Below are 27047 nucleotides of genomic sequence, written 5' to 3' on the forward strand. Positions count from 1 at the left end.
ATTACTGCAAACAAAGTCTGTTAAGAAAAAACTTTTCTCCTGAACAGCATTCATGGTTACATTTTGAACAAGCACCCTTTGACTGTTGGATGACTAAATTTTCTTTTCATTTGGGACAGATATTAATTTCTGTACAGTAATGTAATAGTAAAAAACAACACTCACAACATCAGGCTGAGGGAAAAAAGACCATCCCTGTCCAAATTTTTAATTAAACTAAGATGCTGGTCACCATGCAGGCATATTTCTTTGTCTAAGAGAAGGTATTTTGCTGCACACCTCACACTACTGTTTCTTCAGTACACTGCAAACACAGTATCATACTAAATATGTAAATATTTGAAGGTATGTTTATGCCTGCCTGAAATCTTCCACCGGGCGGAGTAGCCGTGTGGTTCTAGGAGCTACAGTCTGGAGCCGAGCAACCGCTACGGTCGCAGGTTCGAATCCTGCCTCGGGCATGAATGTGTGTGATGTCCTTAGGTTAGTTAGGTTTAATTAGTTCTAAGTTCTCGGCGACTGATGACCTCAGAAGTTAAGTCGCATTGTGCTCAGAGCCATTTGAACTATTTTTTGAAATCTTCCTCCAAATAAATAACGTCAACCATAAACTCAGAGTCTGTTTGGATAGTCTCCTTTGTGTCATCATTACAATTAAAGGTAACCCTTCAGCAACAGGCACTTCACCAAAAGTACTTGAATTCAACGTGAGTGGTAACAAGTTATGCATCCTCATCTTGGCTTCCACCTCAAAAATCTGTCTCACAGATATGAGATACTGAGAGCCAGCCATTGATCAGTAACGACTAAACTTTGCTTCCAGAGAATCAGTTTGGATTTTTCCAGGCAAATTATAAGTGAAACCAAGCTCGTAAATACAGTACCTTGCCATCGCAATCAAACTACTGGTTGTGTGTGTCAGAGCTATATGGGTTTCCTTTAAAAGGGTATTACTTTTCAGGCTTAGGTCCTTCCACCTATAGAGCCAGACAAGAAACTTAAACTTTTCCAGAAAAACTGATTTTTCATCATTATTACTTAAAGACTGAGGGCACTGGAAGGGGTCATTTAGTTGAACAACTTTGTGAACTGTCTTAACATTTACAATTTTCCACCATGTAAGTATAATTTAGTCAATTCTGCAGTTGTCTGGTACTGTAATAAGTTTTTCTGTTCACCTATAGTTGAAATGGTTTCAGCAGTATCTTCATTTAATACTGGCAAAAGAAGGTTCACATTCTGTTTCTCAAGTGAAGATGGATAAAGAGACTTCAAATTAAGGCCATAAGAGTGCTTAAGTAGACCAATACATTCAATCTTATGAAGCTGCCTCAATGCCCAAATGATGCCATTAACACCTGACAGTTATCCGCGGCTCCCATCAAAAGTTGTGGATATTTGATCAAAACTTGAGAGTCGTTTGATTAACCCAGTTATTACGTATACACTTAAGGATGTGGACACAATCAATTACAAAAAATTGTGGCTTAGTTGGATTAGATAGATGCGTGTAAACTATACTGAGTTATGTAGGTGAGCTAAAAAGTGCCACAGATTTCCTATTTATAGCATTGTTGTCACTCACTACATGAATAACTTTGAAACCAATATAATGAAGGCCATATAATATTTTCTTCACATATAAAAATAACTATTAAGCTACAAGGTTTCTCACTGGGACATGCACTACTTCTTTAAAAGAAGACACCGATGATTGTACATAAAGACACAGGGTCAACGGAAGTGTCCTATTCCATCCAGCGACTTTTGTGGTGTGTGATGTCACAACGGCGCGGAGTTTAGTTTGTGAGTGTGGCGCGTTTATAGCCACCACAATCACATACACACGCAAACGCGCACTGTTGAACCTATCCGTCATATCCATACCTAATGAAGCCAGGAACAAATTAATTTAAACAAATTCACACGCGACATACAGCAAACAGCACTACAATAACTTAGAAACAACAAAAACTAAATGGTTAACTCACTGAAACCAATTCCTGTCGAAGCACAGACAAAAACAATACCTGACGGGTCAAGCGAAAATGAACCGAATACACCACAAATATGCAACCCATAAACACAGCACCAGAGGGCACCACCGACCGCAACAAAACGACACCTATAAACGCGCCACACTCACAAACTAAACTCCGCGCCGTCGTGACATCACACACCACAAAAGTCGCCGGGTGGAATCGGACACTTCCGTTGACCTTCTGTATTCCCAAGACATATGCTGTAGTAGCAGCCTTGTCACTATCAAATGCCGCCCCCAAAATGTTTCCTCCCTCGTAATCAAAGTAAGGTTTAATATGAATTTCATCCATCATTAAAGAAAAAGTACAATCACTTTGCCTGCAAAGATTTAAATCTTTCCTTAATATGCAAGAGCATAGCACCTTCATTTTGTTCTTTATGAGGACCATTACTATATGAGGAACATATTTTCTGTTAGGTTCTTGGATGAGGAAGAATAAAATTGCCAGAAGACCCGAAAAATTTGTAGGCGTGAGGGGAGATAGACTGAAGGCTACAACAAAATAAAAATAAAAATAAAAAAAAGAGAAATGGCTCCAAGCACTATGGGACTTAACATCTGAGGTGATCAGTCCCCTAGACTTAGACCTACATAAACCTAACTAACCTAAGGACATCGAATCCTGCGACCGTAGCAGTAGCGCGGCTCCAGACGGAAGCGCCTACAACCGCTCGGCCACGGCGGCCGGCAACAATATACAGAAAAGTGAGGATTAAACCTATAGTTTTCCTCACTGCTACATAGCAACTTAACTTGCTTACTTAAGAACTGAATTTGTTTGATTTTCTTTATCTACAGAACTGCACATCTAATTTAAAATGTCCTGTATAAGAAGGCACTGGCTTTTTAATGAATTTTCTATTGCACTGACTAATTATTTTACTTTGAATAATACTGTAAACAAATCATTGATATTTGAAAGTTTGTATGATATTTTGTTACAGCCTATCTTTCTTATCTCAGTGTTACTTCGATAGGTGGACAACTGGAACTCATTTGTCACTACAACGGATACAGACACAGATGGAGCGGGTAATACAGCAAACAATGGAATTAGGACAGTCACTTAACAATGGTCCACGCTCTGGGAACAGTTTCTCTTTCTACGCGCTGCAGAAATGCTTCAAAAGCCGAAAATAACTTCCTCGGATCATGCTCTGTTTTGGTTACTATACTATAATTAATTGCATTTAGAAGACGTTCATTGTCTAATCTAGCTCGCCTTTCCTCTGCACTTTCTAGAGAGTTGGTGGATGGAGTAGAGAACTAGCTTGGGCAGTCTGCCAACACTGATGGAACAGCACCCTCTCTAAGTCTTGGTTTTGATAGCTTGACAGTAAGCTTTGTGCCTTTCATTTCATTATAACATTCCGTGTGCCGGCAGATGTCAGATTCGGAACTATAAGAGTGAAGTTCCTATTATGCATTAAATGTCACCAAATTTCAGTGGTCTGTTGGATTCTGCATGTTAACATAGCATTTATATTATAATTTTGACTTTACAGTTTCTACATTGTCATGGTATGAAATATCAACAGCTGTAAAATAATATTTCACTGTGGGTGTTGTTATGCCGGCACATATTAAAACTGTGTCATTGCAGGTAGCGCTGAATGAGGGTCTCAACATAGCACAAATTTCATGTTTGGACAGAAGAACAACTGCAAAGTAAGCGCATGCGAAACACAAAGTTGAGCAGATGCCAACATAAATGACACACCTCAATAAGAGTCATGACCATCCAACTGGAAGTATGTTAAGAAGATATTAACTAAACATTCCATACCAAGCTGTGCTGTATGAACTAAACGACATTTGACATGTCAATTAACCAACTAGAACATTTAAGATACCGGACTGATTAAGTAACTGGATGCGTTAGTAACGAGAATATCGTTATATGAGGTGGCTCAAGTGATACAGGACGCCACTGAAATCTGGTTGTAATGACACCTACTCTGCAGCGTAACCTGAAGTGTAGGTAAGGTTGAATGATGATAATTTGGTTCCGAGTTGGCGAAGCTAATGATGGTGAATGCCTAATAACGGGAAAAACTAACACATAGAAAAACAACATAGAAATGCTTCATACTGAGAGGTTACTTTTTAAACATGAAAACAGCAGTTTCAATATTCTTTAGTACTTATGCTAACTAATGCGAGAAAGAAAAACCAGTACCCACTCACAAATAGAGAATTAAATGTATGGGTAATGTGTAACAAAATACAAATTTCAGACAGATTTAAACACGAATAAAATGTAAGACGAGCCACAAATTTATATTTCGTTTTCAAAATCAAAATAAAGCCACTTGAAAACGAACACTATTTACTGCGAACTTTTGCTCACAATATTAGTTGAATCTATCCGAAATTTAAGATATTACACTAGAAAAAAAAAATGTGCTAGGTAGATAATATTTACATACCTTCGTGAGCTGAGCGGGTTTTAAAGTGTCCCGATGAATCGCCGAAAGCCATTTCCGATGCAGATTCGAATCTTTAGTAAAGGAAAACATTACTTTCCGTTCAGTTCCGTAATTCCCACGACACCTGTGTACACAACATTTGTAAACCATGTTCACAGTAGATTCACTAGAAATAAACACTATAATCGCTAGTTATAAGCACGAATGTAGCACTAGAACCCAACAAACGTGTAGATACACAACCGCTTCGAAACACAAAATGGTGGCCCACTTGGAGTGACGTCACGACCTGCTACGAATTTCGCGCCGCTTGTCTTGTCTCTAGGTGGTGGTGGACTGAGAGTGAGACGGATGTGACACAGAACCTTGCATTGTAGCCATTGCGAAGTGATTGTTATGGTGCGTTCTTTTTATAACCAAAATGTAAGTTTTATTACTGGCTCTTTTCAATTTTGAACTGTCTATGATACGAAATTAGGAGCAAAAAAAGCACCATCATTCAACATGATACTATCAGTTCCGATTAATGCGTTGCTTGGGCATAAACTGATACCGGTACGAGAGTGTAGTACTAGCACTACGTGATGAAGTGCGACTTGTTCCCCCAACACCCTACCCTCTCAGAATTTTTCTTCCTTTTGTGAACAAGCTATACTTCCACTCCATGCAACAAGGCACATTGTTTCTTAATTTCGGAAGCAAGTTAAACACACCATCGCAAGTCATCGTACATTTTACGTTTTAGAACTCATTTATTTGTGGCAGCAGTATGTTCAAAATGGACGGAACTGTGACAAAGCCCACATAAAGAAAATTATATATTCAAACCAGCACACACCGGAATGGAAGACTGCAAGTGTATAATTCAGTCATTTATTTGTGGCAGCAGTATGTTCAAAATGGACGGAACTGTGACAAAGCCCACATAAAGAAAATTATATATTCAAACCAGCACACACCGGAATGGAAGACTGCAAGTGTATAATTCAGTTTGGGAAAAAGAATTTCCAGAAATGCGGTCAGCTGCAAGAAATGTATGTAAAGCAAGGTGTACCTTATGTGTTGGAAAAGCTGGAGAGGGACTTTCGATTTCAGACGGTGGCGTAACCGATGTCAAACAACATTTTAACAGTGTCAACCACAAACGCAGCCGCTTAACAACGGTACAGACCACACTGATGAAAAGTCTCTACAAGGTGGTCTCTGTTGAAGCAGAAAAGGTACGTAGTAGGCGCATGAGAATTTCAACATTTATAATGTTCAAGGTAATAATAGACATGTTTAGGCAATTATAAAAAGACGCTATTATTAGTGCGTCTTTCTTCGTTTTTCAGATAACAGCGTCTGGGCTTACATTCGTGTTTCACACAGTTAAACATCATCTTAGCTAAGCCAGCACTGTGTGCAATGTAAAAATACCTTCTCAGTTACTCCCAGATTCCACAATTACAAATAACATCACGTGTGATAAAACAAAATTTGAGGCATTAATTACTGGTGTTTTGAGACCAAACAGCGTCAATAATTTAACGCATAAGTTTTTTGGTCTGGACTTCGATGCTTCCAACAAAGGTAATCAGAAGTGTTAACCTATTTGTGTAAGGTACTTTTTTTTTCTTTCAAGCAGGCGTGTCCCACAGAATTCTAGATTTCTACGAGGAGTCTGGTGAATCTGCATCTGCAAGGTCTGAGCAGATCTTGACAAGGACTCCAAAACACGAGTTGAATTTGTCCCAGGCTTCAAGTTTTACTGCAGACAATATAAATGCAAACTATAGGAAGAAAAACCCTGTTTACGTCGACTTAAGAAAGAAAAATTGTGGTATAGTGAAATCAGACTGCTGCGCACCTACAGTCTGAAATTGCTGTAAATCTGGTATGAACACTATGTCAATATATATTGAAATGCTAGTAATTAAGACATTCAGTTATTTCTCAAATTCAGCTAAAAGGGTATCTCAGTTGAAAGATTTCTTTCAATTTGTTGATATAGAATACATTGCTTTATTGAGACATGTACCTATAAGGTGGCTAAGCATGAAGCCTGTCATAGAAAGATAGTTGCGAATCTTCCAGCAGTTACATTATACTTTTCTAGAGTAGATGTTTGTCCCAGCTATATTAAAAATAACTTGATAGGTGTGTCTGGTTCAGGAAAACAACATATTTTAGTGGAATTATATCTACAATTTTCCTTGCATTTACTGAAATTTTTTGAAGAGTGTATTCAAATTAGAAAAAATGAACTGAATTTGTGAAGTATGCTGTGTGATGGAGAAAATAAAATGGAGTTAGAACATCGGACAAATGATCTGTTTTTTGACCAGGTGAAAAACAAACAATTGGAGAATGCAGACAGACATATGAATTTTGTCTGAATATTTCAATAACTGATTTGATTTTGATAAGAGTAACGTTTTGTCCATTAAAGAATTGCATATCACTTAAAGAAAAACTAAGTTTCCAAATATTTTGAAATTAGCCGGATAAATTTTTATTGTCGATTTCCTTAGTGTAGATAATATGTCGCTATGGTTTATAATTTGTTTTTTTTTGGGGGGGGGGGGGAAGGGAATGAGTATTTGATAGCAAAGTTGGCTACTATAACAATACCACAAAGATGAGTCTACATTATAGAAATGATTGGCGGATAAAAATTGTGCAGTGTTTTAGTTACATTTGTTTTAGGTATATTTCCTTCAAATGTGTTCACAGAGGGAGTTTTCTCCATTATGAACATTAAATGGACGGATGAGGGAAACAGAAGTTCAGTTGCTCTAGTAAAAAATCAATTGTACACTTATTTCAATTATGATGAAAGTTGACTGATTTTTATTCGACAGTACTGTTTAATGAAAAAATGTTGAGAATTGCACGCTCAACTGAGAAGTACTCCTCTTCATTGTGTTGACTGTGTTATGAAGAAAACGTGCAGTAAATACAATTATTTTAAAAAATGTCAGTGTCGATAAACGCCGTTTTTCCCTCACTGAAATCTGGCATCCCTCGGGGCAGTGCAATTCTTTCAAGAGAGGTGTTGTAACGAATTTGTTGAAACTACAATCAGTTATATTTCGTAGTGTTGTCCATTAGGAGCAAAAAGGCTGAGCGTGTGTACAGCTTTCGGATATGAATCGTCCTCATCGCTTTTAATTTGTTTTTAAGCCTGGACAGTGGTTTTTACGGCTGAAAGCAAAAATGGAGCTGACGAAAGAAGCGTAAGTTTGACGTTTTTGGAGATAAATATGCTACAATATCGATGATAAATGAAGTCTTTTGTAATTTCGAAATGAAAATATATAATATTATTCCTTGGGTTTTCATTTCGACCACTATAAACGACAATTAAGAATAAAATATGGAAAGACTATGTATATACCTCCATGAAAGCAGCGATGAGCAAGTTGTCAGGATGGCCGAGCGGTCTAAGGCGCCAGACTCAAGGTTATCCCTTGCCCACGGATGTGGGTCGGCGAGCATTCTGGTCCTCATCTGAGGGCGTGGGTTCGAATCCCACTCCTGACAAAATTTTAACTTCTTAAATACATTGCTAATGTTTTGAAAAGAATCGCTCTGTATCGAAATTTGGTTTACTGCACCAAATTAATTACATAATCTTGTGACGAAAGAGCTTGAAGTGCCTATTTCATTACTGTGGCTTTGAATCAATAAATACTTGCATTACATAGTACTATAAAATAAAAAAAAAAACCAGTTATATCCTATAATGTGTGTACTCTTTACATTTTCAGATGAAAAATCACGCGTTTTTGTTTCTGAATGCAAGTTCTTGAGAGTCTCGCAAGCAAGAAACTCGACATTTTGGCAGGAACATTGTAAGACCAAAACACTGCCTGTTGTACTTCCTTTCTACATAAACTTCTGAAAGAAATGGAGTAACATGAGTAGCACTAGTTATATCCTATAATGTGTGTACTCATTACATTTTCAGATGAAGAACCACGCGTTTTTGTTTCTGAATGCAAGTTCTTGAGAGTCTCGCAAGCAAGAAACTCGACATTTTGGCAGGAACATTGTAAGACCAAAACACTGCCTGTTGTACTTCCTTTCTACATAAACTTCTGAAAGAAATGGAGTAACATGAGTAGCACTAACTACGGAACATTTCTCTGAGATTACTTTCTAATGCGCAACGCAAAAAGTGAGCGATTACAATTTATGAGGGGTCCATACTTACTGTCGTTTTCACATTCGTCTGTTCTGTGGGAATTCAGATTGTGTTGTGTGTGTATTAAGTTGAAGACGACGATGAAAAGTGTTTGGTACACGTGTAATTTAATGTTCAGTGTGATAGGAAGTGCTTTCTCTTTGTTCTTGTAGAGAATCGGAGTAAGAAAGCAAAGTAAACAAGGTAAATTATGCAAGAGACCATATGTGCAGCTTCTGTATTAGTTAATTATGAATAAGTAATAGAAAACTGTACCAATTGCTACTGTCGAAAACAAATTGCAAAAGTGTGGCACCTCACCACCGATGAGATGCTCAGCACTAATAAATTACATATGGCAAAATGAAAGAAAGCTTGAGGACTGGGAAAGTGAAATATGCCCTATGTATAAGAAAGGGCAAAAGTTAGCTAGTGAAAATTATAGCTATGACTATTGAATACAGCCTGGAAGATATTTTCCGTGATGTCGTATGAAAGGATAAAGAAGTGCGCTGAAAATATCTCCGGAGAATTACAATGTAATTTCCTGCCACATAAACGTACTTTCGACCAGTTGTTTGTTATTAGACAAATAATGAAGAAATTTGATTAGTAAGAAATAGATCTCCGCTTCCTGTTTCTTGATTTTAAACAAAATTTTAATAGGATAAAGGGCCACAATAGAGTAAAGTACTAAAGGAATTGGGCATCTGTGACAAGCGCAGAAAGTTCGTTGAACTAACAATGAAAGACACAAAGGCAAAAGTAAAAGTGAACAAAACATGACCAAGAACAATAACTTTACTAATGGAGTGGAACAAGGTGATAATCTCTCTGCAGTCCTGTTCAACGTAGAGGCCTGCTGTGGCCGAGCGGTTCTAGGCGCTACAGTCCGGAACCACGCGGCTGCTACGGTCGCAGGTTCGAATCCTGCTTCGGGCATGGATGTGTGTGATGTTCTTAGGTTAGTTAGGTTTAAGTAGTTCTAAGTCTAGGGGACTGATGGCCTTAGATGTTAAGTCCCATAGTGCTTAGAGCCATTTGACCCATTTTTGTTTTAGCACTGCACAGTCTGACACAAAAATAGACAAGAGGAACAATAATGATGAAATCCGCTCAGATATGTGCGTGTGCAGATGATATTACAACAGTAAGGAAAAGTACGAAATAATGAAAACAGAAGGAGCGAAAATTGGACTTACGGTAAACGAAAGCAAGAAAAAAATTCACGCTAACGTCCAACTCTAAGCCAAGAATAACACAATGCGACGTGCAAGGCCGCAAATAAATGTTTTAATGCTATCAGCCGCTTTCATTATTTAGGTGTCCTATTAACCAGCTAATGTGAGACAGAATGCATACAAGCAGGAAATAGAGTCTGTTATGCAAATTTCAACAATTCTCTAATTACAAGATCAACCAAGTTAAGAGTATACTATTCCCTTGTGCGATTTGTGGTTACACGTGGGTCCGTAATGTAAAAACAGATATGGGCAACCTCATGGCTTCTGAAAAGAAATTTCTACGAAAAATTTGAGGCCCTATGAGAGAGGCTGGGTTAAATTTTAAAATGTTATGTATCAGCGAGAACACTTGCTTCTGGTGAAGAAAAAAGTGCTCCTGGGCACAAGAAAAGCAAAGAGCGGCTCACAGTTATGGCAGCTTCAAATGCAACTAGAAACCACAAACTAAAACTAGTTGTGGTTGGTAAGTCTGCCAAGAATGCATCCATCTCAGCTCTTCCAGTTGTCTATACACATCAGAATAATGCCTTGATGAATTAGGAAATCTTCAGGAGCTTTGAAGAAAGTTACTTTGAAGGACGTCGTGTAAGGGATTAGCGAATTTTGGAGCGAAATGAAGTCAGACACAATTTCTAAGTCATGGAGGAATATTCTACAGAAAAGTATGCTAGATACAGAAACTGAAGATTTAGCGGATGAAGACGATCAACCATTGTGTAATTTAGTCAGAAGATTGCCAGGGTGTGAAGAGGCAGAAGAGGTGGAAGTAGGCGAGTGGTTATATTCGGACGAACAGTTGAAAGTGACAGACTCTTCTGTAATTGACATGGTTAACATTCCATCGCAGTGTGAGAGTGACGAGTATGACGAGGCAGAGGCTGCACCGACGATGAGTCACACCGATGGCTACGCTGCTCTCGAGGCCGCCATATGCCACGTGGAACAGCCTGAGGCGACACCACCTGACCTACTGCTCCTGAGACGGTGGCGTGACATTGCCGCGAGGAAACGTTGCAGCTTCACCAAACAAAACACACTTCACTATTACTTGTCTAAATAAATATTGTTATTCTGCCAATGCAAATGCATGTGTAAATACTTTTATTTTAATAAAGATCATATTTTGACCAATATTAATTACAATATCACAATATTTCTTTTTCCCATTTAAATTTCGATAGTCCGAGTTTTCGATAGTTCGAGGTGGTTCCGGTCCCGTTCACCTCGAACTGTCGAGACTCTACTGTATATCTTTCTTGCCAGTTTCGGCAGTTCAGTATGCCATTTTCAGGCCTCATATGCACCTCTCAAAAATTATCGATATTGGCATACTGGGCCATCTGTTCCTGTATGTCACGAATTCTCAAGTACTTCCTTCGAAAACTCGGCTCCAGTTGTAGCGAATGCAGCTGCAGTCATGGTTTCGAAGGAAGCGCTTGAGAATTCATGACATCCAGAAACAGATGGCCCAGTATGCCAATATCGATAATTTTTGAGAGGTGCATATGGGGTCTGAAGATCTCACGTTGAATTCCCGAAACTGGCAGGGAAAAAAAAATAATTTCTCAATTTGCATGCCTGTTTAGCGAATTTCTTCGGTAAAAAAAAAATTGTTGGCTTCTGTCAGATTCCCTAGATCCCTCTCAGTCCACCGGAAATTTTCTTTTATGATTCCTAATATCGAAACCAGTTCAGTTCATCACCCTGTATTTGCCTCTAATGAAGGTCATGTAACAATTAAGACCATAATAGGATAATAGATTTTATGGGAGGCCTAGCCACTTGGTTCATTCCAAAACTGAGTCCTGTTTCAGTAAAGAAAGCTGTTGTCCCATAGTAAAAAACAATTCAACGACTGGTTTGAAAAATAACATTCATTCAGCAGATGCTTGAGGATGAAAGATTTTGTTTTAGCCATACAACTGAACTGTAACCCAAGGATATCAGCTGAATTAATATTACTAAAATATAAATCGTTATCTTGAACTTTCCATAACTTTAGGAATGTTACAGATTTGCAAAATCTAAGACCAGTTTTTAGTCAGCACGAAAATTTTTTGAAGTTGAGATACTTCACGCACCAGTTCTCAGTCGTTTTAAATCTCATAAAAATTTCACTTACTTTATTTTGCTAAGAGGAAAGACAGGGTCGTGGAAGTAATGGTAAACTCAAGTACTGTTACTACCACATTAATACGTATTCAGACAAATTTAATTGAAAGGAAAAACTCTCTTAAATTACTACTAACACAGATTAAAATAACACTCGTGTTCAGGAAGTTTAATTCTATTAGTAAAGACATGTTCATACTTTGTTCTGTTATCTCACATCCCTTAAAGTGATGTGGAAAGAGATATCTTTAAATATGTTTGAGAGAGACAGCAAATCTCACTTCAAAGTGAGTTTATGTTGTATTAGATCGTGTAGACCTGCAACACCAATTTCTGTGAATACCATCGAACTATAGGTTCGAAGCGTGCATCATTGTCTGCGACATCAGATGTTACTGTGAGCATCTTTTGCAAAACGCTTAAGAAATAAATACTGTTCCATGATAAAATGTTTTGACTAATTGGTGTTTATTTGACATCAGATGTAAAAAAGAGCTGATAGCACAAATGAACTTTGGGACCAGAAACCTGGAACTGACAGTAGGTATTAAAATTCATCACATGAAACTGATGAAATCCACAAGTTATGTTTGTGGCGTACTGTGTTGAATGAAGGGTCAGATTACTTTTGTCGAAAGCAAGCACAGGTAACGTCACAACCACCACTAGGTGACAAAAAAACACAAAAATGATTAACTTCTTGTTAATTTCCAGGTGTGTCAATTCAGTAAGTGATATTTCAGAACGTTTGTCATCACTATCTATGCAGAGGTCATGTTTCGATATAAACTGTGGTCATTTCTGATATAAACGCATGTTCCTCCCCTTTGAAGCATCAGGATATCTAGTAAAGTATAAGCATCCAGAAAGGGAGTTTATTACTTTTCCTGTACCTGATTTCGTTGATAGAATCCATCTCAGAGAGAAAAGCTGCCAACACAAGTGGAGGAAACTGAAGCAGGTTTCTGCCACAACAATTCAATCATTCATCATGGTAACGCATGGTCGTATAGCATGGGATTACAGGCAATTAGGACAAGCTTATCGAATGTATACCCGTCATACCATGAGAAGTGTCAGCGTACTGCATGAGACTAGAAGAGTGGTAGAAGAGCTGATGGGCCAATTATTGAACTATATAAAATAAAATCGACATGATTTCTGAATGGTTTGCGTTAGAACGTTCAAACTGCACGCTTAGCCGCAGGGCATGAAGGGAATTAGTACACACTGCATGGTTTGGTTTAGCGACGAAGCCCACTTTCATCTGGATGGGTTCGTCAATAAGCAAAATTGGCGCTTTTGGGGGACTGAGAATCCGCATTTCACCATCGAGAACTCTCTTCACCCTCAACAGATGACTTTGTGGTGTGCAATGTCCAGTGACGGATTAATCGGTGCGATATCCCTTGTGGCACAGTGACTACAGAACGGTAAGTGAAGGTTTTAGAGGATGATTTCATCTCCATTATCCAAACTGACCCTGATTTTGACAATATGCGGTTTATGCAAGGAGCAGCTCGACATCATCGTTGGTGGAGAGTGTTTGATGTCCTGGAGGGGCACTCTGGGGATCGCACTCTGGCTCTGGGGTACCCAGAGGCCACTGGCTTGGGCCTCGATTAGCCGTTATATTCTCCTATTGTGAATACATGCGACTCCTTATTGTGGAGCTATATTAAAGACAAGGTGTACAGCAATAACTTCGAAACAACTGCTGAGCTGAAAACAGCCATTCAGGAGCTCATCGACCTCATCAATGTTCCGACTCTTCAGCGGTTCATGCAGAATTTCGTTGCTCGTCTGCGTCACATCATTGCCAAAGACAGCACACATATCGAACATGTCATAACCTAACTCTGAATATCTGTAGCAACGTTTACTTGTTGAATAAAGTGAGTGCACGCTGTTGTTTGTAACCAATTTGTTTTATTTCATATACTTCAATAATTGTCATCCTCTATGTTGTGCCTCCAATAACCGTATACGAACGCAGAAGAGATCCCCATTACGTCAATAACTGCCCAGATAGTCACACAAGGGCAACCTCCTATGAGAGCAATAATAGTATTTAATATCGCCATAACAGTGACAAAAATATGACAGTACTTTTCAGAACAAGTAATCTGTGTGGAAATGTTAATCGGAAGGGAGAGTTGCATCTTGGTTTCTATGTATTTTAAATTTAGTGGTGAGATCGACGAGTATCTGCTAAGTATAATGCATATTAGCCGCCTAGAACGAACTAAGCCTCTTGTGTACTCCATTGCTGCAAATGCGAAGTCGGTATTGTGGCTCAGCCACCTAACGGATGATCATGGAAGACAACTAGAAGAAGCCATTATAGAACTCAGTCTATAGGAATTGAATGCACCTCACGATCCACCAAACTACGAAGGAAGGGTCGGAGCAACGTCAAATATTGACGTCGCTGTAGCAAATACGGCAGCGGCGCGCTGTGTGAAAGGCTGGAAGGCTGAGAGCGGAACAACATCAAGTGACCACAATATCATACGCCATCACTGGATGCGAAACTCAAGAAACCACAGAAAAGGTGCACGTAAGGCCGAAATATAACATCAAGGATGCTAACTGGCAAGAACTAAGATGTGTGTTTCAGTGTCTGGGAAGTCCATCGCTGGGTGATAATGTATATGGTAAAGTGCAAGTGTGGGGCGGCGGGTTATTATTATGTAGTAGTATAATTCGCCGTCTTTTTCACGCGAGCCTGGCAACTATTTTTGTGGTCAGCCAGAAAGCGATGGAGAACATACTGACCATAGTTCCCAGTCTGCACGTCACATTCTTGTCCAGCCCACTGACGGAAATGTTTCTATTCTCTTTTTGCTTAGCGGGATCAGGACTATGACTATAAATGAAGATTTAGAGTTCTAATTAAAAAATATATTTCATAAAGCTTCTGACGCAAAACATTACGAAAGTCATCAAGTTCATACTGACAGTACATCTTAGCACTATTAGCAGTTCGGAGGCACCCTCTGCAGTAAATTACTACCAAATTGTCTTTCGTCCTGATTACTGATACTCAAATTAAATTAAATGCTCGCCACAAAAGTGGAAAATAATTTCACCGCTTGCCACGTGGATTTGTAAATATCACGGACGGCACACTGACAGTTACTTTTACGAAATCTAAGCGATCCAGGACGGTGTACAGTCCTCGCGAGTTCACTATCAATTACAGAAAATCAGTGTTTGCAACAGCCCGTCTCTGACGTCATCCGAGGCAGCGCGCAATCCGGCGTTCAATAAACGCGGATCTTACAGTGGCTGGGTGTGAAGTAAACTCCGTCTTGCCTCTCGGGCTGCATTTATATGTGTGGCTCAGCCGACGGCCAAGGAAACATCTGTTTCCATCCGCCTCGTACACACAATATTTAATAATAAAGTTATGAATTAATTTAGAATCTTCTTAATTTTTACATACATGTAGGTAAGTTGGTTGAAAAAGTTTCAGCTCGCTGGCATAAAAACTTTGCCTTATAGAATTTTTAGGGTGGAACTGACAGTAGATAGTTACCTCTGAATTATAACTTTAAGAGACGTTGTATTTGTAGCTATTAACAATTCGGCCTTAAAATTTGTTATAGCTCCATTATTTAATAGGTTTTGTCACTTGCTGTAACCAAAATTTTCTTGCATTAAAATTACAGATACTTAATCTATTATAAATGGGGATGTTTTAGTTACAAATTTAGTTTTCATTAAATTACTCGAAAACTATTATTGTTTTTAGTTTGAACTGAAGCATCATACAAATTTTTACATTTCTAAGTCTAATATTTAACGCCTTCAATTATTCTTAAAAATGTTGATTCTGACCACTATTTTTATTTTACCATGTTGCTAATTGCGCAAGTTAATTTCGACTTACATTGCCACATTATGACCAATTTATGGCTTTCTAGCTTTATTATTTATCGCCACTATATTTTTCTAGAAACGGTATATTTATGAAAACCACTGATTTAATCACTCTAAGACTTGACATTTGAAACATTATTTAAATTGAAGTATATGCTGACAAAGTTTGTAAAAGCAATTTTAACTTTTAATTTTATACTTAATTATGGTGCAATAATCGTGCGCTACGCGCAGACGCTTTATGGTGACGCGGCGCTACCAGGTGTGAACTGGGGTAAGTCTCGGCACACTCTTTCGCCTCTGTAGTATCTCACAAAGGATGCAGCGCTTGTTCCGCTACACTAGAACTAACAGTGGCTATACATAGACCAAAGGAGCATCGATACCCGTCAGCAGGGGTCATTCTGAAGGAGTACCTTGCATCTGGACCGAGGCGCTACAGAAATTAAGGTGTGAGCCAAGAGCAGTCAGAAAGCTATTCCAGATTAGCATGACACAAGAAGAAAGAGTCCAAAGGTTGTATGGATACAGGTACGTTAAACAACGTTGTAAGGAAGAGCTACGGAAAACAAAAATGGAACGATGGAAGCAATTCGTGGAGCTTAACTCAAAAACCGATCCCTGGGGTGTACCACACAAAATGATCTGCAAGAAAATACGCTCACCATCAGTCTTGTCCACGCTCAAAAGGAATGATGGGACGTTAACAGAAAGTAGGGAACAGTCAACTGCTCTGCTAATGGAAACACTATTTCCTGACGATGGGGAAGGCGAGACAGATGATGAGCGTAGGTTACGTAAAATGATGCGACTATAGAAACAACAAACTTGTGTGTCCCTTTGCACAAGAAGTAATTAGGCAAACAATTTTAAGACTGAAAAAGTCTCCAGTACCGGACGGAATCCCTGCCAAAGTAATAGAGGCCCTATGTGACCAATCAGATAGTTACTTGTGCCCACTGTACAACGAGTGTCTCTTGCAAGGAAGGGTTCCTACACTATGGGAGAACGCTAAAGTGTGAATAATTAGTAAAGTGCAAGATAAGGATCCAATGGTACCCAAATGCTACAGACCGATACCTAAATCCTACAGACGAATTTGTCTTTTGAAAAAGCATTACGAAAAAGAATACAAGGTTTCACACTGCTACACGGGATGAGCCCTCACCATTACAGGTTTAGAAGAGGCAAGTCAACTGAAGACACAATTAATTAGGCGATTTCGCTAGCGACAGATACTCATTCTACCTACGCTCTAGCGATGATGATTATTATTGCTGGAGCTTCCGGTAACCTTTGTTCAGTCGCCTTAGGGATCTGGAGTGTCCAGAAACTCTGTACAACTGCCTGAGAGATTACTGCCACGGGCGGCATGCTTCTTCAACATGACCAGGAAAGAAAATGTCGAAGACAATAACAAAAGGATGTCTGCAGGGATCAGTATGCGGTCCAGAGTTTTGGGATGTAGCACTGGATACCATGCTACAGACGTTACCTGATAGCTGTAACATAGGCGGAGTGGTAGCATTTGCAGATAACGAGTAATGACTCCAAGAGAATTATAGAAGACAAATGTAATGCAGCACTCCACAAACTTGAGGGCTAGTGTCAAAATCTTGAATTGTCACTAGCACCTCACAAACCAACATACCTTCTGCTGAAATGGAATCTAGTAAGAAAACCAAAAATAAAGTAAATGATGTAACGATTAGGAGAAGCGCAGTAACGAGATATCTAGGGGTATTTCTGGATGAACGTCGCAACTTTGCATATCATTTAGAGGAAGCAGGCAGAAAAATATACAAACGTGATGAATAAAATTATAACCATTACAAATAGGCAGTTTTTGCTTCCCTTGAAAACAATCAGAGTATACCGCCAATCTATATTAGCATCAATTGTAGGATATGGTGCGAGCGTTTGGGCTCATAGGTTGAAGCTGATGAAGCCAGCCTCGTTAGTCAGAAGAGTTCACGAGGAGTGCTACTAAGATTAACAGGCGCCTACTGCATTACCCCGAATGATGCTCTGTTAGCAATTCCAGGAATATGCCCAAGGGAAAAGGAGAGCCTGGTTAAATAAAAACAATCAAATGGAAGTACGAAGGAAACTGAGACAAATTCGAAAAAGGCAATAAAAGATCGTGTGGGGAAACGGGTGGAAAAATGTCTATTGTTGCCTTTCTCAACACAGGCTTTCTAACTACAATGTTGGTAACCAGAAAGTGATTAGCAAAAATGTAATGCCTGTAATTAAAGTTCACTGTTCCCACTCTGATGGAGAAATAAAGTTTTTGATCATTTAAGCTCATTACGCTGAGGATTTAGGATGATGTCTGGGATTCATAGAATATGCAGTTTACTATAACAGTTTTCACTATATTCTGAAAACGATAAAGCGTTAAGTTCCAGACAAAAGCAATGCTACTATCAGCTCTTGTACTATCAGAGCTGTTCAGTGTCTATTGCGCGGATCCTATTATCCCTAGATAACGAAACTGTTCAATAATCGTTATCGATGTAGATGTTCAAAGTGAATGTTCGTCAAAATTTGATGTTAATACTCATCAAACGCCACGCTAGTAATGATAGAATGTCTGTCCTGCAGCGACACATGAAAATGCATCTGCAAACTGGGAATAAATCACTGAAGTCGTTCTGCAGTTGACACTTTACCCCAATGCGAACTCATTATTACATGCATACCGAGTTATGTAAGACGGCATCCAAGGCTGTTCCTTGCAACTGCACAGATGCGACGCGGCTTCCTACACGGAGTGCGCGCTGAAACGAATCTAGAAGAGAACTGGGGCCTGACTAGCTCGCAGCGCTCTTATTTATATAGCCATGGTGCGGACCACTGAAAGCACAGCCGTCAAAATTTGCCTTCCTGATTGGCCATTGGAGCTAGTAGAGCACCACTTCAAGTTACTAAATAATTAACTGCATCATTCGCTGAATGCCGATGAAGCTATCAATTTAATCGTGCAATCAGCACACAGGCAAGCTTCTATAATAAAATTCTGATATGGCTAAGTTAAATACTTTTGGTGAGAGAATTATTTTAGTTACACTGCACGCAATAGATGAGCTCTGAACTTGCCCTTTGGAGAGACGCTATAGCAATAGTTTTATAGCTACATTTTGGAAACTTCTCACATCTTTGTTATTATAGCGTGTCTCCATTCTACCTAAATCTAAACATCCTAGCTTTATCTAATCACTTACTTAATCTATCTTGCTACCATACTTTTAGGACACAAAAACAGAAAATCATGAATTTCAACCAAAATATTACTTTGTGAGATCCAGCATGCTGATTCCATTAAATTAGAATGAAAACTGAATCCGAATATAAATTTTGAAGTTCCTAGTCCTTCCTGTTGGGAAGATGATTTTTACGTGAAACATCCAAATTTCGAAAACTGTTAAAGTTACTAAACTGAAACTTAACACATTATCATTTTAGCGTCACTTGTGACATGCTATCAACTTTTCAGATTATTCACTTTACGTTTAAGGTATTTCGCAACATTCGTGACGTCATAGCTAGTTAAAGCGGGCTAGGCTGGCAGACAATGGAAAGCATATGAATTCTATATGGCGTGAGTAGGCTGCTTCCCTACCATCGCATATTAAAATGAACTACAAACTTCAAGCAGAGAGACAGGAGAACATACGAATTTCTCCCTAACATCAGGGGGAGATTAAAAATGAGATTTCTTAACCCGCCGGGTGGATTGATACATTACCTGACTGACTATGGCCCTTACGCTACGTATTTATGTAAAATGAAAAGGCAGATGAATGATAACTGCGCCTGCGGCACTGTGGACACAACAAAACACACATTGTGGGACTGCGCGCTCTATGAAGACTGAAGATGCTGGATCCCAAAGCAGCACTAAGGAGCGAGTCGACCTAGTGCATCTTGGAAGATACTACAGCCGCAGTATCCAGGAATGCCAAGGAAGACTTCTCAGGGCATTCAACCACAAGTCAGCAAGCTGCCATCCAGGTTAGGCAAAAACCTTGCAAACGAAGAGAAGATAACTGAGGTCGGTGACCACCGAGTGAAAGCGTCGCGTTGGTGCAAGTGATCATGGAAGTGTGGACCTAAAAGACGTGACAGTGATGGGTGGAACTACTTGTTATTGTGAAAACGCTGCTTACGTGCTGTCCGACGCCCAAGGAATCCAGCAGACAATGTCTGTTAACAAGGGCAGTATGAGGGTGGATCGAGTAGTGCAACAACCATCTACAAGTTAAATTTATCGAAAGAAATGAACAAACAGAAAAGAAATTCTTAGTACTTATAGTAGTATTAGTAGTTGAGTATTTGGTTCAGAGTTTCATTAGGTCTCATTAGTTTTTCAGTAGTAGAAGTAGTTGTAGTATTTTAAAAATTAAGTATCAGAAATAAATAGTTACTATATAATTTACTACTATCCAAGGAGGTGCGATCTGTATGGTCCACTTTAGCTTTTCAGATAACAGGCTGTAATAATGAAGAAAAAAATAAAACACCTGAGCCGCGCGCACCTGCATACGAATCGACCTTAAAAATAAAAGAAAAAATTTTCCACTGAGTGCAACAGGCTCCAGGGAAGGGTAGGAAACAGCAAACGCCCGTAAATATGGGTATAAGGGAGATAGGAGTGCCTCGGGATCCATTTTATGCGTGAATTTTCATCCCTGTTGTAAGCTCGGAGGTTAAGTGATATGTGGGTCTTGGCACACGCACAACGGAAAGACACCGGCAGGAAAGGGTTTCGACTGAGCTCGGAAGTTAGGAAAGAAAGGACAATGATCTTTACTCCCTGTGCCCTCCACGATTGCAGAATGTAATGGAAACTTGTTGAAGGTCAGATGGGGTGGCGACAGCACCACGTTCCGATTATAGTGAGCCTGTCTGGCCACGTGCCCGGCGTTGGACGTGTTTCACTTCTGCTCATTTGTGTGTGTTCTGTCGCAATAGGATATCAACTCACAGTCATAAGACCACTGTCGTCTGGGAGTAATTCACACAGCTCCAGAATGGTCGGAAAGTTTGAATAGTATCCTTTTGGTCACTATACTTCATAACTAAATGGCGAACACAAAGTAGAAGCATCAATTATTTGTGGTTTTCTCAGTATTTTTCATTATCACTTGGGTCACGTCCCCTCTTTACACTATCTACTTATCGCACTAAATGTGTTCTGCTAGACCAGTATGTTTACGTTAAGGCACATGCTAAGTTAGATGCTGTAGGAGATTATATGAATAATAAAAACAACTTTGGTAACATGTGGGCGGGCGTTTTGTTGGGAGGTTGTTTCTAGTACGCTGCAAAAATTTCGCTGGGAAGCCCTTACATGTCCTTCTTACAGTACCGATGTTTCCCCACGCGATTTCCATTTTTTTGGTGCCCTGAAGAAAGACATTAGTAGCCGTCACTTTGCTTCGGACGAGGAGGCCCGCACCTGCATACAATTATGGTTCCGTAGGCATCCGCAAACATTTTTCCATGAAGGCATCTCCGTCTTGTCTCATAGTGGAATAAATGTGTTAACCATGTTGGCGATCACTTTAAGAATTAAACAGTGTACTTACTTTTTTTCCGTCTAATTGGAACTTCGTTATGGAAAAAATGTTCTAAGGACATAGAGGTTGTTCTGCAGCGTGGGGTCTCAGGTGGACTACGGTTCATAAATTCTGCGATCGAAGGAGATACACCCACTTAAAGATGTTAAAGGTGGAGGTAAATGGTCATTAACGGCGTGGGTTTTAACATGGAGAGAACACGCCAGCAAGTAGGAATATTCTCTCTGTACAAGTGTTTTAGAGGGCAGCGAGCAGTATAACCATCATGAAATAGCCAAATTATCTTCCATGCAGTACTCAACATCTTTTAGCTCTACAAATTTTATGTGGCCTCCTTAGTAAGGTATTCATTAGTATGTAAAACGTGTGCTCCAGAATTTTTTCATGTTAGTTACACCAATCAAAGCTCGAGAACTGCAAAACCAACTTACCGTAATTTTTTGCAAGAGTATTCCGTGGATACTACAATGCTAGCATAAAGAGAATACTCTTGCAAAGAATTGCAGTAAGTTGGTTTTTTAGTGCTGGGAGCTTAGATTCCTGTAACTAACATAAAAAGACGTCCTGCGCCGATTACGTCATCATGTAGCATGAAAGGAAAAAATTGTTTGACATAAATCCTAGGTACTTTTTTTGCGTACAACCCGAATCTACAATAAGATAGCGGAGGGCGGGTCCTATTGGAAAATTAAACGTTGACCTCCCCCCGATAGGGGGTGGACGGTTAAGGGGTGGCCAATTTTAGTCCAGACAGATACCCCATCTGTTAATATTAACATATCGTCTGGATCGTTTTTGTCATACCAAGAGTAGGTTTCGATATATTTAGTTGTTCCAAAATTATAATTAAAGTTCCAACTTCAAAACGCAGTAAATATTTAACTTCTGTTCAAAAAGACGTAAGATTTGAATGGAATATTATCGAGGAAGAGGGAAAAGCTATGGATAAAAAGGAAAAAAAAAGATTTTGCTACTAGAAGACGATGTAAAAGACAGAGTAATCAAAATAAAAGACTATGAGTACACAGTCACTCCTCAGTGAGCGCCCGAGACGCTTGGCATGATTGTCCAAAGGCAGGAATGCACACTGCTCGTAAAGCTTTCTTAAAGAATGGTAACTTTGTGCCAGTAGCTCTGCACAACTTTCGGACACTAGAGGGTTGAAAAAACGCGTTGACCCGACGTCTGCCAAGGGTTTGCAGAAAATAATGGCAAAATCCTAAAAAAACAGGTTCTTTTGAAGTGCAATATGGTAGCGGGGGAACAAGGGGGAAAAAGTGATTCGACATCAATAGAAGATATGACACAGCATTGCAGGAGTGCTCGAGCAGTAGTTCGCAAACATCCAGTGCACTGGGAATGCCTGTGAGCATGGTGCATAAAATTCTATGAAACAATCTTCGTTACTGTGTAAGATGGCAAGAACTGTGCCCCTTACATGAAGTTATTAAAGATACCTAACTCACGTTGAGCGAACAGTAGGGCTGAACAAAATGACTGACAACGCACAATGCATCTTGTAGATGGTATAGTATGGACATATTGGAATAATCATTGTCAGGTGATGGTTTTAAAGTAATTCACACGACATGAAAACTTTGTGGAAACGTGTCGATTTACTGGAGGCTAGTTTATCCCAGGGAAGTACTCAGAAATGACCGCGGCGCGCGGCTGGGGAGCGGCGAAGGGAAGCAACAATAGGCAGCTTAGGGCGGCTCAAGTTCTGAGAAAGTAGTAACGGGGCGTGGCCTCCAGCTGCCTTAAGATGAATGAGATTGAGTGGGTGGTTGACCCCACGCTGGTGTACCGGGAACTTGTACGACTGTTGATAATTGTCCGTCATCCCGTTTTCAGTGAAACATGTGAGAAAGCCGCGCAAAGTTGCGGTGGAGCGGTCAACAGAGGTCAAAATATGCGTGTTCGTGACTACAGCAACTTCACGCTGAATTCACGGTCCACAGAGTCTGAAGTAAATCAGGTGAAGAGCGACAGAATGAAATACGCCGGCCTACGATGGGAACGTAGGACCAAGGAATTTGAAGTACTCTCCTGGGAGTCAGAATTCCGGAAAAATTGGTGTTTGTGCAGACGCTAACATTGGTGGGTGGCCTGGGAGGAGCAAAATAGCAGAAGTTGAGAGGAAGGGAAATTTTGTGGGAATTTGTTCACTTCTCAGAGCAGGCATTGGTCGGCACTGGGAAGTGACGCATAATTAGCGCGACTTGTGCTGCAATTGGCGTAAGTGATTTCGCTGGAGGGGAAACCGAGGCGAAGAGCAGCCTGGGAGAAGTCCCCGTAAGGGTCTTCTGTTCCCAGCTTGCCTAGAGTGCGGACGTGGCGTTCTTTACTCAGCTTGCCTGAGAAAGAGTGAGCATCTCTGCAGTTTAGGACTTAGCAAATGGAACGATTGAGCTTGGAGATAGAAACTTTTGGTTCAGCTATGTACTGATCAAGATAGCTAGGAGTGAATAGATGAGTGCAGCCTTGCAGCACCACAAGGTCGGCCGACGTCCACACAACGACGTTGTTCTGCCACGCTGTATTCGGTGATATTGCGCCTGCTCCGGCCACAGATTAATTTGTTGGATCACATCAGCAAAGTTTCCACGAGGGTTTCATGGGCTGCGTATTGTAGAATTCTTCTCGCACTTCGCATTACGCCTGGGTCAGTCGATAGGAATTACTTTTGAGTTATCGCGCTTTACTCCATGCAAACGCAATTTATTATCACTGCCTGATAGGAGAGTCTTGTAATGTGATGATTGAAGGTCGGGAGTTAAAATAAATTCGTGCTAATCGACTGCATCTGTTTTCAATCAAGTAGTTGAAATCCCAAGTCACTTTCTTAATTAATTTTATGTTCAACATTTGAATCTGGTGTTCAATAGCTGAATATAACATCAATGTGCACCCCTTTTTAATTAAAAGTGATCTATTCTCAATAAATTAATGTCAACACTGCCACCGCAGTTCAATCAGGAGTCACAAGGCCATATTACTTTTTTGCATTATACCATATTGCGGCAGTTTTGCACTCTCTGTTGATCTGTTAGTCAATTAGTTGGGGTGAACACACGCCAAAACCAGCTAAGTGATGGGTGGGGTGTTACAACTGTCCATACGAAATTATCAATGTTCAGGTGTTGCTTCCTGCTGACCAGTCAGTACGACAAACATCTGATTTACAATGTCTTGCTCGCATGGGAGTGGACGATGAATGGCCATGGAACATTCTGTGGACCGACGAAGTTCATTTCCAAGGACATGTCAATACTTGGAACTGCAGAATAAGGACAACGGAAAATGCGCTCGCACATCAACCAGAGTCGCTTCATTCTGCAAAGTTACGTGTGTGGTGCGGGTTGATGACATCGTTTCGCACAGGGCCATATTTTTTTGAGGAGATGGATCCAGCAGGTCGTGTAACTTGTACTATCACTAGTGAACGGTATGAGAATCTTTCGCGCACCAACATCATTCCAACCCATCAACAGTGTGGACGTGTGGGTAGCATCATTTTTATGCAAGATGGCATTCCTCTGCGCATTGCACAGTCAGTGAACCAATTGTTGCACGGCCATTTTGGAAATGCTAGAATTATTTGCAGTCATTCTCCTACAGCCTGGTCGTCCAGATCACCTGATCTTAATCCGTGCGACTTCTGCCTGTGGGGTTATCTGAAAGCTGCTGTGTTCGGTGTTCCGATTAAAAACGTACCTGAATTGAAGGCGCGCATTGCGAAACGCATCCTGAACCTGACTCCTGAGACACTCCGGTCTGTTGTGGAACATGCTGTTTCTCTATTTGAACTTGGGGCAAGAAACGGTGGACAGCATATTGAACATGGCTTGCGCCAGTCTTAGAACAGTTAAAAACCGATTTCATTGTTGTTTTTATGCGTATTTGGCTTCAGGACAATCAAAAACCAATATCATTTTGCTTTTTATGTGGTTTTTGGGCTCAGGACACTTAAAAACCTATGGGCTTACGTAACTAATAGTACCACAATTGTTGAGCGCAAAACTTACACTGTTCTGTAAACTGCACAGTACGGTTAGTTTAATGTGCAACTAACATTAACCGCGCGACTGCTGCGGTCGCAGGTTCGAATCCTGCCTCGGGCATGGATGTGTGTGATGTCCTTAGGTTAGTTAGGTTTAAGTAGTTCTAAGTTCTAGGGGACTGATGGCCTCAGATGTTAAGTCCCATAGTGCTCAGAGCCATTTGAACCATTTTGAACTAACATTATAGCTGTCGTACTACGATTCGTCTCTCATTTTTAGCCAGTCACGGTAAGATGCTTACAGCATTTTTGTTGACACTTCTGTTTCCACAATTCCTCCTCCTTTGATGATATTCCGCTCAAATTTTAGGTCATTCTGAGCAGCGATTATTTTCTAAAGAATCTAGAAATGAGAAGTTTAATTTTAGTCATCCTGAATATCAGGCGCATGTTCACTGCTATTTCGGCAAATATTTACAATTTCGTTTTTGTAATGCCTAGCGGGAGTCAGCTTAAGGAAACATTGCTCATCATGTCTTTCATGCAACGCCCAGTGCGCTAGTTTGTTTCCCAACAGAAACAAATGGCTTTTTAAGCGGAATTTTCCGCTACCGCCATGCAGGATCGTTCCTTTGTCGCCGCTGGAGTACTGGTCATTCTTCGTGTTTTAGTGTTCCTGTTAACACACGTAGATAACACGAATATAGCACTATACTAATTGGGACCGCTCTATCCGAATGCGCACGCAAAATTCCGCTTTAAAAACCATTTTGTTCGTAATGGGACATAAAGTGACGCTTTCCATCGACGCTGGATGTCGCATGAAAGACACGATGGGTACTTTTCCCTTATGCTGACACCAGCTAGACAACACAAAAACGAAATTGCAAATATGTGCCAAACACCAGAGAAAATCGCCTGACGACACTGAGGAGGAACACAGTATACTACCATAAAAAATGGAAAAGCTATTCACTGTACTGCGAGCAGACCTGTACTGAATTTGGCCACCACGTGTATTACAATTATTACTTCGCTAAGGCTATTTATAATGGTACTTGGGCGGGTTCTCGTGAGTGTGTGTGTGTGTGTGTGTGTGTGTGTGTGTGTGTGTGTGTGTGTGTGCGTGCGTGCGTGTGTGTGTGTGTTTCAGGCTGATAATGCTTTTATGGTTGACAGAAGAGTGTTATTAGATGTTTCATTAACTCAAATAATGGTTCAAATGGCTCTGAGCACTATGGGACGTAACATCTGAGGTCATCAGTCGCCTAGAACTTAGAACGACTTAAACCTAAGTAACCTAAGAACATCACACACATCCATGCCCGAGGCAGGATACGAACCTGTGACCATAGTAGTCGCGCGGTTCCGGACTGAAGCGCCTAGAACCGCTCGAACTTAAATAATCTATGGAACAAAGGGTTACAGATTTATATACACATACCATTCTAAAAATTTTGTGTGAAGTTATTACTTCAGTGGGTTAATTTTATTCCTTGTTATTAGTGTTGTGTGTCTATGATTTGTTTAGCTTTACCTGTTATTCAGTTTCCTGACCAGAGATTCATAGCTGAGTT

At 40.1% G+C, this 27047-nt stretch overlaps 1 non-coding gene across 1 annotated transcript; it reads left to right on the forward strand.

Moving 5' to 3' along the window:
- The first annotated feature begins 7879 nt into the window (after nt 1-7879).
- Trnal-caa lies at nt 7880-7998 on the forward strand. The gene is made up of 2 exons: nt 7880-7917; nt 7953-7998. It is a non-coding gene; the product is annotated as a tRNA-Leu (tRNA).
- Nucleotides 7999-27047: the final 19049 nt, after the last annotated feature.

This window comes from Schistocerca americana, chromosome 1 (genome assembly GCF_021461395.2).
Source record: "Schistocerca americana isolate TAMUIC-IGC-003095 chromosome 1, iqSchAmer2.1, whole genome shotgun sequence".
NCBI classification, from domain to species: Eukaryota; Metazoa; Arthropoda; class Insecta; order Orthoptera; family Acrididae; genus Schistocerca; species Schistocerca americana.